This window comes from Manacus candei, unplaced genomic scaffold (assembly GCF_025592945.1).
Source record: "Manacus candei isolate 608988 ecotype Guabito, Panama unplaced genomic scaffold, ASM2559294v1 h1tg000064l, whole genome shotgun sequence".
NCBI classification, from domain to species: Eukaryota; Metazoa; Chordata; class Aves; order Passeriformes; family Pipridae; genus Manacus; species Manacus candei.
Genome location: NW_026138112.1, coordinates 1,820,580 through 1,832,889, shown reverse-complemented (window position 1 = coordinate 1,832,889; position 12,310 = coordinate 1,820,580). Strand labels below are relative to the sequence as shown.

The following is a 12,310-nucleotide window of genomic DNA, read 5'->3' as shown; positions in this document are numbered from 1 at the left end:
GGAGAATCTCCTTTCCTTTCCACAGGTAGGACCTGTGCTGCTGTGAAGAAGAGATGCAGGTTGCTCTCAGTGTTCAGCCCTGAAATTCTCCTACAAGGCTCCAACAAAATTCCCCATTTTCAGTCAAAGCTGCACCCCAGGCTTGCTGTACTCAGCACTCAGAGGTTCCATGACTGTCATGCAGCCGGGGAGCAGCTGGACAGCTCCAGACTGTCCAGATCCAATCCAAGGGAGAAGGGAGAATGGGAGCTAGTCAGGACATCTTCTCCTGCATCCTGGTTTTAGATCACCAGCTCTGCCGAGACAGGACAGGCCTTGCACTCTGACAGAAAAAAACCTTTTGTATTTCAAAAGCAATTTACCAAACCTGTTATTGCCCTAATAATACCTTGCCACACATCTTCATCCTTCACTGGAAGCAAACTTTTGGCAGTCAAGGAGCAGCCCTTTTCCCTGCTCCTATAAATAGGGTGCTGGGCCAGTGAACACACCTCTTGCTGCTGAAAGCCCAACCTGGAGAACCTGGGGCAGCCCAGCAGAGCTAAGGGGAATCACCTGGGTCAGGTCAGTGCCTGCAAGAGCCCTGGGAAGACCACGGGAGCTGATGAAGATCAGAGCCAATGAGTGAACAGTCTTTAAGAAACACCAGGGCTTGTGCAAGCTGAAATGAAGCAAATAAGCCAAATGGAGAAAACAAACTCAAACGAGCCTGTGTGCAGACATTGGGGATGGAAGTAAATAGGTTTCCAGGTCCTGCAGATGTTTATTTCAAAGAATGGAAAGATTAATGAAAAGCCATAAGCTGTACCCAGCAGGGGTGCTAAGAACACTGGGGGTTTGATGTCATCCAGAGTATTATTTGAATAGATAAAACAAGTATTGGCATGTCCAGGCTCAGCCTGACTGTGGGTTGGTATCCAGGGTGGGTTGAGTTCAGCTGGCACTGAAAGTGTCCCCGTTTCTTCCCATTACCATTCTGGAGCCAATCCCAGCACTGGGTTTGGAGTTCAGCCATCCATGCCCAGGTCAGCTCTGAAAGGTCCCACTGCTGTGTCTGCCACCCAACCTTCCTCATCCCTTTGGAAAGCAGCACAACTATGCCCCCAGGCCACATGGACCCCACCAGAGAAGGGGAAGGCTGGGATGTCCCCCTGCCAGCCCTGCAGCCATAGTGGAAGATACTTTGGGCTGCAGAGACCACCACAGCCATCACACGTGGGCCCCCTGTGGGGCCAGGGCTGCACATCCTGGGGGTTCAATGGGGCCCAGAGGGTGGTTAAAGAGCAATGTGATGTTAAAAAAGCCCCAGTTAGGCATGAATAGAGTCTTGCATGTCCCAGGGAACATCGTGCTGCCTGCCTCAGCCATGAGCAACACGTTTTGGGGCTGGAGTTGGCACAGGGGCACCTGCAGAAGGTGTGTCTCCACCTGTTTTCTCTCTCAGCAAGCTCCCACTTTCACTAATAGCTGATTCCTCCTTGGAGCCCATTTATCATGCCTGAACATTTAAGGATGTGCACAGCCAAATACAAGGAACAGGAGTCACTGGGAGGAAGCTGGGTGAAATATTTCTGGCCAAGAACATGCAGGAGGTGATAGCCCCTTTGGCTTTAAAACTCTGTTACTCTGCTTGTAATAAATTCCCCAGTCCCTTCCCAACATCTACATTATTTTTAACCATCCAGGAAGCTACACAGTTAATCGCTGTCTGTGTGCAAGCTAATTGGCTTGTGGCCTTTCCCGAACCCCTTTTAAGAACAGGCTCAATCATTAGGATCCATTAAAAACGTCCCCAAATTAATGACCTGTGCAAAGTCTGAGCTGGATCCACTCCAGCAGTGGAGGCAGGAGGGTTCCTCCCCGGGCTGGCAGCAGGCTGAGACACCACTGCCAGGACCTGGGCACGGCAGGAAATGTCCTTCTCACCCCAGCCCCCGCTCCCACTAATGGGATTTCCAGGTCCTGGGGTTAAAACATGCTGGCCTCAAGGCAGTCAAGGACTCCTGTCCTGCAACGTGCCAGGAGCCGTTTCTTCTGGGCTTGGATGTAATTATCGATGGAAATAATTATTCTCCAATTCCATCAAAGGCTGGCTTCCATTCAACCAAATGTTCTCCTCTGATGGATGCTGAGAGTCCCTAACGCTCTAAACTGGCTGGTAATCCCCTCGCATTGAGCTCCACAGACATTGATTGAATATATATATAAAACTGTATTTTTTTCTTATTGTCTTTGGTGTCTTTCATGACTGATATAAAAGTGATGCAGTTTGGTGTGAACGATTACTGTGGCCTCAAAGGAGGGATTATCACACATTCCCTGCTGCTCGTGCCTGCAGCAGGAAAGAAAAGCCCTCTGTGGGTGTTTTGCTGGAGCTGGCCCCAGGAGAGCAGTGAGGATGCTCGGTGTGATGCTGCTGGAAGCACGGAGCTCACTCAGCCCAGAGGATGGGCCAGAGCAGGCAGGAAGAAAAGGAGACAAGAAGGATGCCCAGGGTTTGGTCCTCACTCTGATGCTGAAGCACTGTTGTCCCCCAGCAGAGCAAACACTTTCACTGCTTTTCACAGCCCAGCCAGCCCATCATCTCCTCATTTTGGTCCCATATTTGGGCTCTCCCGTGTTTTCCTTCCCTAACAGAATGTATAGACAGCAGAGAGAAATGATCTATTACTACTCTAATAGACATGATGCAGGAAAAGTCACTGGTGGGAAAAAAAAAACAAATATTCTTCATTTGAAGAGGGGTGAAACCACCACAAAACACTATGTACATCTGGAGGAGAAGGTGCCAGCCTGCTGTGAGATGGGGAGGTCCCTGTTTATTTTTGCAAGATGCCTGAACTGCTTCCCACCAGCCTTTCCTAAAGGCACGTTACATTTCTGAATCCCACTGCCAGCAGTGCCCCACAGAGCCCCATCTCCTGAGGCCACGCCATCCTGCCTCACTTCCCTGGGGAAGGGATGTCACCCTCAGTTTGTGGAGGCACCATGGAGGCCAGTTAACCACTGCCCTTCCTGCCCATGGATGGGTGCTGGCACCCTCCAGAGAGGATGGGACAAAGGCACAAGGCGTTCTCTGCCTCAGGGAGCAGAGCTAACTCACAGATATCTCCATCCCTCCATCCCAGGCTGCCATGCTCCATGCCATGGCCAAGTGCCATCGCATCAGGCCATGAAATGTGGCACCTGGTGACGCAGACTCCTCTGGGAGCTGAGCCCAGTGACACCCGTCCCCTCTGGCCTCCCAGGGACGTGCAGCCAGCGAGGGTTTGGTGTGCACTTGACATCCCTGTGTGCTGACACCCCGGCGCTGCCGGGCCGGGCACTGCCCTCCTCTGCCCACGGGCTCCAGTGTCCCAGCCCAGCTCCTCTGTCCCAGCCCCACAGCAGTCTCCTGCCACAAAGCTTTTATCAGTCAGCTTTTTCCCCGCAGTAACTCATCTCAAGAGGAGACAAGAGCAGGAAAATTGTCTTCCTAGTGACCTTTCAGCTGCCGGACCCTGGCACCAGGCCATGTCCCCACCCACAGCCGCATTGTCCGTCGCCTCCCCAGGATGGGCTCCAGCAATCCCAGTCCCTGGTGGCCTTGCACATCCCCTCTGCCTTTCCCAGCTGCTCTGCAAGCAGCAGTGTAAGCAAACTGGGGCTGGATCATGCTAACCAAGCCTTTTTTTTTTCCCCATCCTTTATTTTCCTTTGCACACACAGCTGGGTCAGGTGCTGGATGGACCCGGCCGCAAACACAAGCACTTCAGAGGCCCCAGACACTGACTGCACTTGGCAGGCCTGCACTGACAGCACTTCCAAGCTCAGGGCAGAGGATCTTGGAAAACCAGTATAGAAACTTTAATACCTTCCCTGCTTTAGCCCTGAGCAGCTCCAAGTTCCCATCTTCTCTATAGCCCCCAGTGAAAAGGCAGGAGCAGCTCAAGCCAACCAGAGCCCCGAAACAAAAAAAGGTTAAAGCATCTCTGATGAGCCTAATAGCTGTGAATGTTTAACTGGCATTAAATGATGGTGGATGGATGCCCGGCCTGGGAACTGGGAACATCAGCCTGTGGAAGGACACAGGCATCCTGAGGGTAAGCAGGAGAAACCCGTGCACCCACAGCCACTTGCACCAGGGATGCTCTCGCCAGTTCTCCTGAGTAACATGCAAAAAGTGCACAGACAGGTGATGGAATACCTCATTTTTCCTCTCCTTTCCTCACTTGGAGGTTTTGGCTGTGCAGGAGAGGGCAGGTGGCTCTCTGCCATGGCCACATCCCATGTGCTTCTGCCCCAGGCTTCAGTGAGGGTGGTCTGAGCTGTTCAAATAATTTCTAAAATCCACCCTTGGGGCTGAGAAGCCTTTTGGCGCTGGCAAAATGACCCTTTGATTTTCTCTCTTGGTCTCCAGCTTTGCTCATCTGATTGAAAAAGAAAACAGTCAAACCGTTCCCTTGTCCCTGGAAAGGGAGGGGACAGAAAAAAGGGTTGTAAAGACATCTCACAGAAAAAACTCCAGCAGATGTGTTTATGTAAAGCTCTCTGAAACACGCACTAAAAATACCTCTTCAAAATTAGGAGAAGGGGAATATTGTAAGTGCTTCCCACAAGCACACACACACACAAACACCCCATGGCAGGTTCTTTCCCCACCTCATTCAACCCGTTATTATTAGTGCACCAGGAGCCCTGCAGTTTGTTATTGAAAATTATAATAGCAAATCACCGAGATATTTTCCTTGATTACACAGACTCCAAGCCAGTTCAATTTTAATCTTCTCCCCGCTATTTTTTTTTCTGTGCATCAGCAGAGGCACCAGCTGCAGAAAAGCACGTGGTTTTCATGAGGCAGTTTAAACACAGAAGAGAAATACAATTCTGTAATATACATTTTTCATCGAATTTTTGCCAGTCGTGACTCACCTCCCCCTCCTGCTCCTGGGAACCCTGTGTCCTGCTGCAAGCCTCTATGTGGCAGCAGCTCCTTTTCCTTCTGGGACTCCAGAAAGGTTTAACAATTGCTCCTGGCACATCCCGGGCCAAAAAAGCAGCTTGGCTCTTTATTTTCCAGCAGTTGATTTACTATGCGTGGTTAGATCAGAACAGAGGAGCTTCCCTGCTGGAAGAGGCCCCCGTAGCGGTGCAGGATCGGTGCCAGATGCTCTGGGGGATTCTGTGAGGTTGCAGCCCACGGGGAGGGCTCTGTCCTGGGCACCAGCTGGCAGTGGCAGAGGCTCACAGGATGGATGGCCCTGGCAGAGGGAAAAACTCCACAGGGGAAAGCAGTGCCTCCATGGACCATCCTTCTTAGGCAGGGTCAGGCACGAGGGCAAGCACAGCCTCTCCCTGCTCCCCACGGCTGGATCTCCTCCTCCCCAGGGGCACCAAGACCCCCCCTTCCCTGTCCCACTTCCTTCCTGAGCACCTGGTCACCTCGCAGGGCTTGGAGTCACTTCTCCTCGCTGCCAGCAACCCAGGATGGCTCTGCTGTCTGCCTGCCAGCAACTGCAGAGACAAACCCGAGGAATATGGCACATGGGCACGTTGTTTCTAAAGGAAACCTGGACTGCTGCCCCATCTCGAACGGTTTCTACGGCATCTTGTGCCTCCCACGCTGCCGGCTCAGAGGTCCCTGCGGAGCTTCCTGCCCGTCAGCACCTGCACACTGCCGGGCCAGGCTTGCTCTCAGGGGGACAATCCTGTGCCTTTCCTGTCCTCAAATCCTCCTCCTTAGACAAACACCCTGCGGGTTCCCATGTCTGTGTAGGAGCCAGTTTTACCCTCAGTCAGGAAATAGGAAAGGAGGAGCCTTGGCTGTCACAGGTGCCTGCAAATGTAGACAGAAGTGCTGACATGCTGCCCCATGGCACAGCAATCCTGCACATCCCTGATCCATGTTTTGGGGGACTCCAGGCTCCGGAGTGACCGAGGAACTGGTGTGAGGAGGGACTGGGGCTGAGAGCTTATGCTAAAACCTGCCATAGCCTCATGGCCACTCTCCTCCTGGCAGGCCACAAACAGCACTCCCAGACCCTGTCCCTGCCATTGTCCCCAGGCAGCCTCAGAAAGCCATGGGGGCAACTGCTCCTGGGTGAAGGGGATGAGAGCTGATGGCCAGGCATGGGGGCAACCTGAAGCAGCCCTTGCAGAGCTTGGATCTGAGCTCAAATTTCTAAATTAACTCTCTCCCACAAGCACTGCAGGGCAAAACCAAACTGGATGAAGGTCAGGACCATGGGCTGAGAGGTAGGGAACCCAGCGGCTGTGGTTGGGCACTTCCCAACACAACACTGGGAGCCAGAAGCTGAGGAGCACCAGAAGATGATGCTTAACATTTTAGGAGGGGTTTAAAAAAAAATGAACTGAAGGACATCCTAGAAAAGAAGCACTTTGGCACTGTCTGTGATGTGGTCAGGCTGGAGGGCACCTTCACACCCAAGAGCTGCACAGTGCCAGACCCTGTTCCAGGGACCATCAGATGCACCCATTCCCTCTTTTGTCCAAAACCCTTGCTATCTGGCATGGCAAACAGCAGTGAAATAGTGTATTTGCCAATAACAGCTCGTTAAATTTTAATCAAATAGGGAATTGTGAGCACACATTTACCAGGAGCTCCTGGGAGCGCTGAGAGATCACTTTAAAAATGAATTAGTAATAAGGCACGTTGGAAGCAGCAAGGAGAAGACGGCTGGAGAAGATCCACTTGGAGCAGAAATGCTGCCTTTGCCGCTCACATAAAGCTTTTTCCTCCTTGCTTCTTTTGAATTACCACTGGAAGAAGAGGGCAAAACACACTGGAAGTCCCAACACTGGGATAATTCCAAAAAAAACCAACCTTTTTATGCAGCTGCTGCCTGCCTATGGAGCTGCCCTGGGAATGACTCTGGTTGACTGCTGCCCACCCCATCCCTCCATCCATCCATCCATCCAGGCTGGGGACAGGGACACTCAGGGCACTGCAGGCCATTAATAAACCACCCACTGAGTCATTCAGTGCCCTGTCCCATGTGTGCTGGGACACAGTCATGGTGTCACCTAGTGAACAGCAATCCCAAGGGCTCAGCTTGAAATAAATCCAACTTTAAAAAATGCTCAGACCCCCCCAGGGCAGACCCACAGGTGCATCTGAATGGGTGTCCCAGCATGGGTGTTCAGTGGCATCACCTGAGCAAGGTCTGGCACAGCAGGGGTCCCTGGAAATCCTCCCATTTGGGGCTTATCTCCTGAACTTCCATCCCCCCACGGTGCCCAGGGCTGCACTGCCGGGGCCACACGGGGCCAGGAGGGTTCAGTGACACTGCAAGAAGCAGATGTTCCCGTGGGGGGAAGCGTGGGCAGCAATTAGCTCCTGTGGAAAGGAATTAAGCGAGGGATTTCTGCTGCTGAGAGAAGAGCCTGCAATGTCCCCAGCCCAGGAAGGAAGGTGGCAAGTGGGATTTAACACCCACACTGGGGGCTTTTTGTGGCCAGAAGGGCTCTTTGCCTCCCTGTCTCACAACTGCTGTCAGCTGAGCTGGGAAGCTCACAAATTGCTGCTTTAGATGGGAGGGTTTGGTTTGACTCCAGTCCTTCCCTGTAACACCCCCTGGTCCTGTTGCAAACACCTCAGTGGTTGTGCCACCTACCCAGGAAGGACTGGTGAGGAGGTTTTCAGTTAAGGATAGTTTCTGGGAGGGAAAACAGAAACCTTTCTGCTCCTTCTCTGCTTCAGGGAGGGAGGGGCTGGTATGGTTGTGCAATCCCTGCCATTGGAGTTATCAGTGCTGCAGCACCCAGGGCTCTATGGGGGTCAGAGCCTAAAACAAACCTCCTTCTCTACTCCCAAGTCTTGTCCACAACCATCCACACCACTCTGCGACTGTGAATATTGTTTTAAATCATCCCAAAAAAGAAAGGAAGGGATATTTTTTGGCTTGCTGTTTCCTAGGGGGAATGTTTGGAAGAGGCAGGTGGGTCCCCGTGGCAGACCCTGCCAGGAAGGGCTGCAGAGGATCATTTCAGTTTTCATCCTATCCATCTTTAATTGGGTGTAATAATAATTTTATTGCTTGCTGGGATTTGTGAGGCTGAACTAATATTTGTAAAATGCTTTGTTATCCTCAGCTGAAAGGCAATCCAGAGTGGCAAAGCCCCGGTGTTATTCACATTAGGATAATCCAGAATTATTCATAAACAAAATCAAGATTATGCAAATATATTCATTAGTTCTCGGAATACCTCCAGGAAAATAGAGGAATTAGTTCTGTTAACAATTATGTATTATGTAAGTGTGTGTGTGAGCACGCACAGACCCCGCGCTGGGGCGCGTTCGCCTGGGACTCATCCCGGGATCTCGGAGTGCTGGAGAACAAGGGCTTGGCCTGTGCAAAGCAACCACCTTAATTCTGGGATATCCCAATGCCCCACATCGAGTGACAGCTCACACCACAGACCCCTGTGCTCCCCCGGGGTCCCACTGGCTGCTCTTCAGCCAAAAGAGCAGAGACACCCCCAGTGTCCCCTCTGCACCCAGCACAGACAGCCCACACATGAGCACTGTCACCTTTTTCTACCCAAAACAACCTTTCCTACCCAAATGAGGAGTTTTATGGGACATGCAGGGCCAGGCAGCTGCAGAAGTGGGATCTGGATGCAGCCCCCTCACTCAGGACCTGTCCTTTATGCCCAGCACAAGCCCTTGCATGATGCCAGCTTGTGCCCAGCCCGGCTTTCTGCAGCGTGTGACCGTCTATTTGGGATGTGCTGGGAAAGAGGAGATAAAGGTGCATTGAAAATACTGCATGGTTTAATTAATGCCACATGCCTTTCACTCTATAGGTTGTGTGGATGGTTAATTATTTTTATAAAGAAAATAATTAGTCCCAATCAAGGCAGAAGCTCTCCAGAATTACAGCTCATTAACTGCTCTCACATTTTTCTGTTCTATAAAAAGTCATGTGGTGCTGATGAAGATTATAGACCCTTGGAATCAGCATTAAATACAAATTCAGACAGTGTTACCATCCTATTACCATCAACTGCATCGACTTGGCTTCGGTAATTGCAGCTGGAGATGAAGGGCAGGGATTTCTGCTCCACACAATCTCTGGAAACAAGCACTTTGCCCATTAGTTTGCCGGAAACAATGTGACACCAAGCCCTGACTTGGCTAAGCACATCCCCCAGGAGATGACAGCCACCAAGGAGAAAGGGGAAAGCTTTGCAGGGGATGGGAAGATGAGGGGTGCTCAGGGTTGGTTCAGCTCCACCTGGCAGATAGGCCTGCTCCTGCCCAGAGCAGGGGGGACCATGCAGGTCCAGTGGTCATCTAAATTAGGAAGGTGAACCAGATAACGATGCTGAACTCTGTCCTATGGGCTGGGGTGGCAAAGCCACCAGTCCAGTGAATGGAAAGAGCCAGGAGATGCAGAGGGGGTGAGGAACAACCTTTAAGCAGTGGAATCATCCTCATGGGACATGGGGGAAACATGACATGGCTGGATGCTCTTGTCAGGGATGGGGGAGCATCCGCAAGCATCTCCCTCTGGACCGTGCTGGTCCAGGCTCTGTGCCGGGTCCAGCTCTATTGAACGTCGCAGGGACCTCGCTCAAAGCCTAATTGAAAGAAATCACAGCACATTAAAGGGAGCTCAGGTCAAATCAATACCAATGTGGTGGGGAGGGCGAGCGGGGGGAGCAGGGCAGTGGCTGTGTCCCAGTGCCAGCTCAGGCTGTGACTGTGGGCTCCACTGCCTGCTTTTCCTCCATGGAAAGGCAGGGTGAGACCCCCCGCTCCATGTAGGACAAACCTGGCAGCAGTGCAGGGCCGGGGTTGGCAGTGGCAGCCAGAGGCAGGGAGGGGGGCAGGGGAGCCACAGGTCCTCAGGATCCTGCTTTTCAGTTTCCATTAATCAGGGATGGATGTGCCTTGGGTGGCATTCGAAGCCCAGAGAGCCGGCAGGCAGCTCTTGGCCCACAAGCCTCCACCACAAAATTAACCCACTCGTCCCCACAGCACAGCTCCCATGCCAAAAGCCCTTGAGCATCCCAGTCTTCTAGGAGAGATGGGGATGAGGAAACTGGGGCTGTGGGTGGAAAAAACCCTTGTGGGGAGCTCTGAAGGCAATGGGGTAGTAACTACTGCCACAAGGCAGAAAACAGTGGGAGCCAAACCTGCCACTGGCACATGCTGCCAGTGTTGTGCCTTTAGCTCTGTCCCTGCAGGTGCTGGGATGCTCCACACTCACAGCAAGGGCAGGGACAGGGACAGGGACCTGGCCACCAGGCACAGCCACACAGCCTCAGCACATCCCATGACAGGCACGTGCCTGAAGCACAAAACAGCTGCATCTGCCAGCCTGGACTCTTCAAAAGATCCAAAATCCCTCCAAAAGATACAAAGGACATCCTTCGCCTTCACTGGCTCCTGAACCACATGTGGGAAATGTTCAGGAAAACACAAGGACTTAGTCCAAAACTGGGCCAACAACTTCTCCAGCAATACGTGGCTGATGGGCACACAAAGGCAGGGATGGGGCACACAAAGGCAGAGATGGGGTGGGTGGTGACAGATAACCACAGACCCTGTCTAACACACAAGGAGGGGCAGGTGACACGTGGGCACAGGTCTCCTTTGTCGCTTTGGGGCTTTATTTTGTATAAGTTCCTGATCTTGGAGTTTTCTGGCGATTTAAAACCTCATCCCTTGGAAGAAGCAGTGCTCGTCTTGTTTCTCCCCATCATAACAAACCTGGCTGGGCTCTGATCAGAGCAGGGGGACTTGAAGAGGGCAAACATTTGGTAGGCAATAGGCTTGCCGAGTTAAAACACCAGCCTCAGGGGTAGATCTGTCCAAACCCCGAACTGCCTCCCACCCCCACTATGCCACAGCCATGTCCAGGCCCACTCTGGTAGAGCAGGAATGCTTCTCTGGCTGCAGCTGATGGAGCCGTGGAGAATAAGCTATGATATATTTACATGCTATTATAGATTGGTGTTACACTTGCACAGCTTTGGTGGGCAGAGGGGGTTGTACGGCAGCTCCAGCTGACCCACAGATTAATGCAGCAGGAGCTCTTTAACTGTGAAATCTCTCTTAATGCAAAAATATTTCTCTTGCTGGGCAGTGGCTAATTCTTCATCCTGACAGTAACGTAGCTAAAATCCCAGCCTCCTACCCCACTCTGTTCTAGTCACCCTCCAACACACACAGGCTCAGGGATAAATTCACTACAACCAGCCCATTGCCAAAGTCCCATCAAGTTCCAGCAGGATGATGCGCTGCTGGAATTTGATGTTATCGGCAGAGAAAACCCATTTTTTTGTCACTGCCTGTGGGTCTCAGAGCATTTTCAGCCACCTGCATGCAAGGTGGGCACCTCACCCCAGGCCTGGGGCCCAGCAGCACAAAGGCTCTTGCAGCCCATACCAGCACGTCACAGCCTCCCCTGTCCCAGGGAGGAGAGAGCAGAGCAGCCCCACAGGCAGCAGGCCCTTCCCACAGTGTCCCCTCTGCCCACCCAGGCACCCACTCAGGGGTGAATGAGATGTCTGGGGCAGGGCAGCAGCTGCTTCTTCTTCCCTATGTCCCCGAGACATAAATTAAACATGAAGTGTTAAACGGGTCATTGGTGGAGCTGCCTCCAGACCGGGGACTTATTTCAGCCTGCCTGAAACACCAGTACAGTTTTTAATAGAGTTTTTTTTCCTTGCTTGTATTATTTTTTATAAGCCCTTCCTGCAGTCCCCGCTGCGCTGGCAGGGAAAGTGTTCCCGCCGCGTGCGAAAAAAACCTGCTATTTTTAAACTCCTCGTGTTTGTCAGCGCTTTCGGCTCGAGTGGCTGACAGAGAAACCAGTTTTGCAGCACCCGGTGTCCCGCAGAGGGTTCTGTGGCCTTTGCCAGGTGATGGTGGCAGCAAGACATGGGCACTGCCAGTAGTGTTGGTCCCCATCCCCCTGGCACATGCCAGATCTGCACCACACCAAAGGCCTGGTAGGGATGCTGTGCCACCGGGATCCACTGCTCCTGCCAGATTTCAGGCACCATGACCTCTGTGCCTTTGCCCACACCTATAAAATCACTAAGCAAGGCTGCAAAGGCAAACTGGCTCCTGGGATTTGGCTTTTCTCCCTGCCCTTTGCTGGGAATGCCAAAGGGCTCTGATCCAGGCATCGAACACAGCCCTGTTTTCCAGCTGATGGCACCGCCAGGGATTGGGGCCCTAGGAGGACCAAGGGGATGGGAGCAGTCTGTGGGTCTCCATGGGGCAGGGAAGAACTGTGGGTCTCAGCAGACCCACACTCTCCTAACAGCAAAGAGCTCCCAGGGGCTCACACCAGAC

At 52.4% G+C, this 12,310-nt stretch overlaps 1 protein-coding gene across 5 annotated transcripts in view; it reads right to left on the bottom strand.

Annotated features, from left to right (window-relative positions):
* The window catches only part of SRRM4 (serine/arginine repetitive matrix 4), a 47,491-nt gene that overhangs the window by 28,212 nt on the left and 6,969 nt on the right, over positions 1-12,310 (bottom strand). The window lies entirely within an intron of this gene.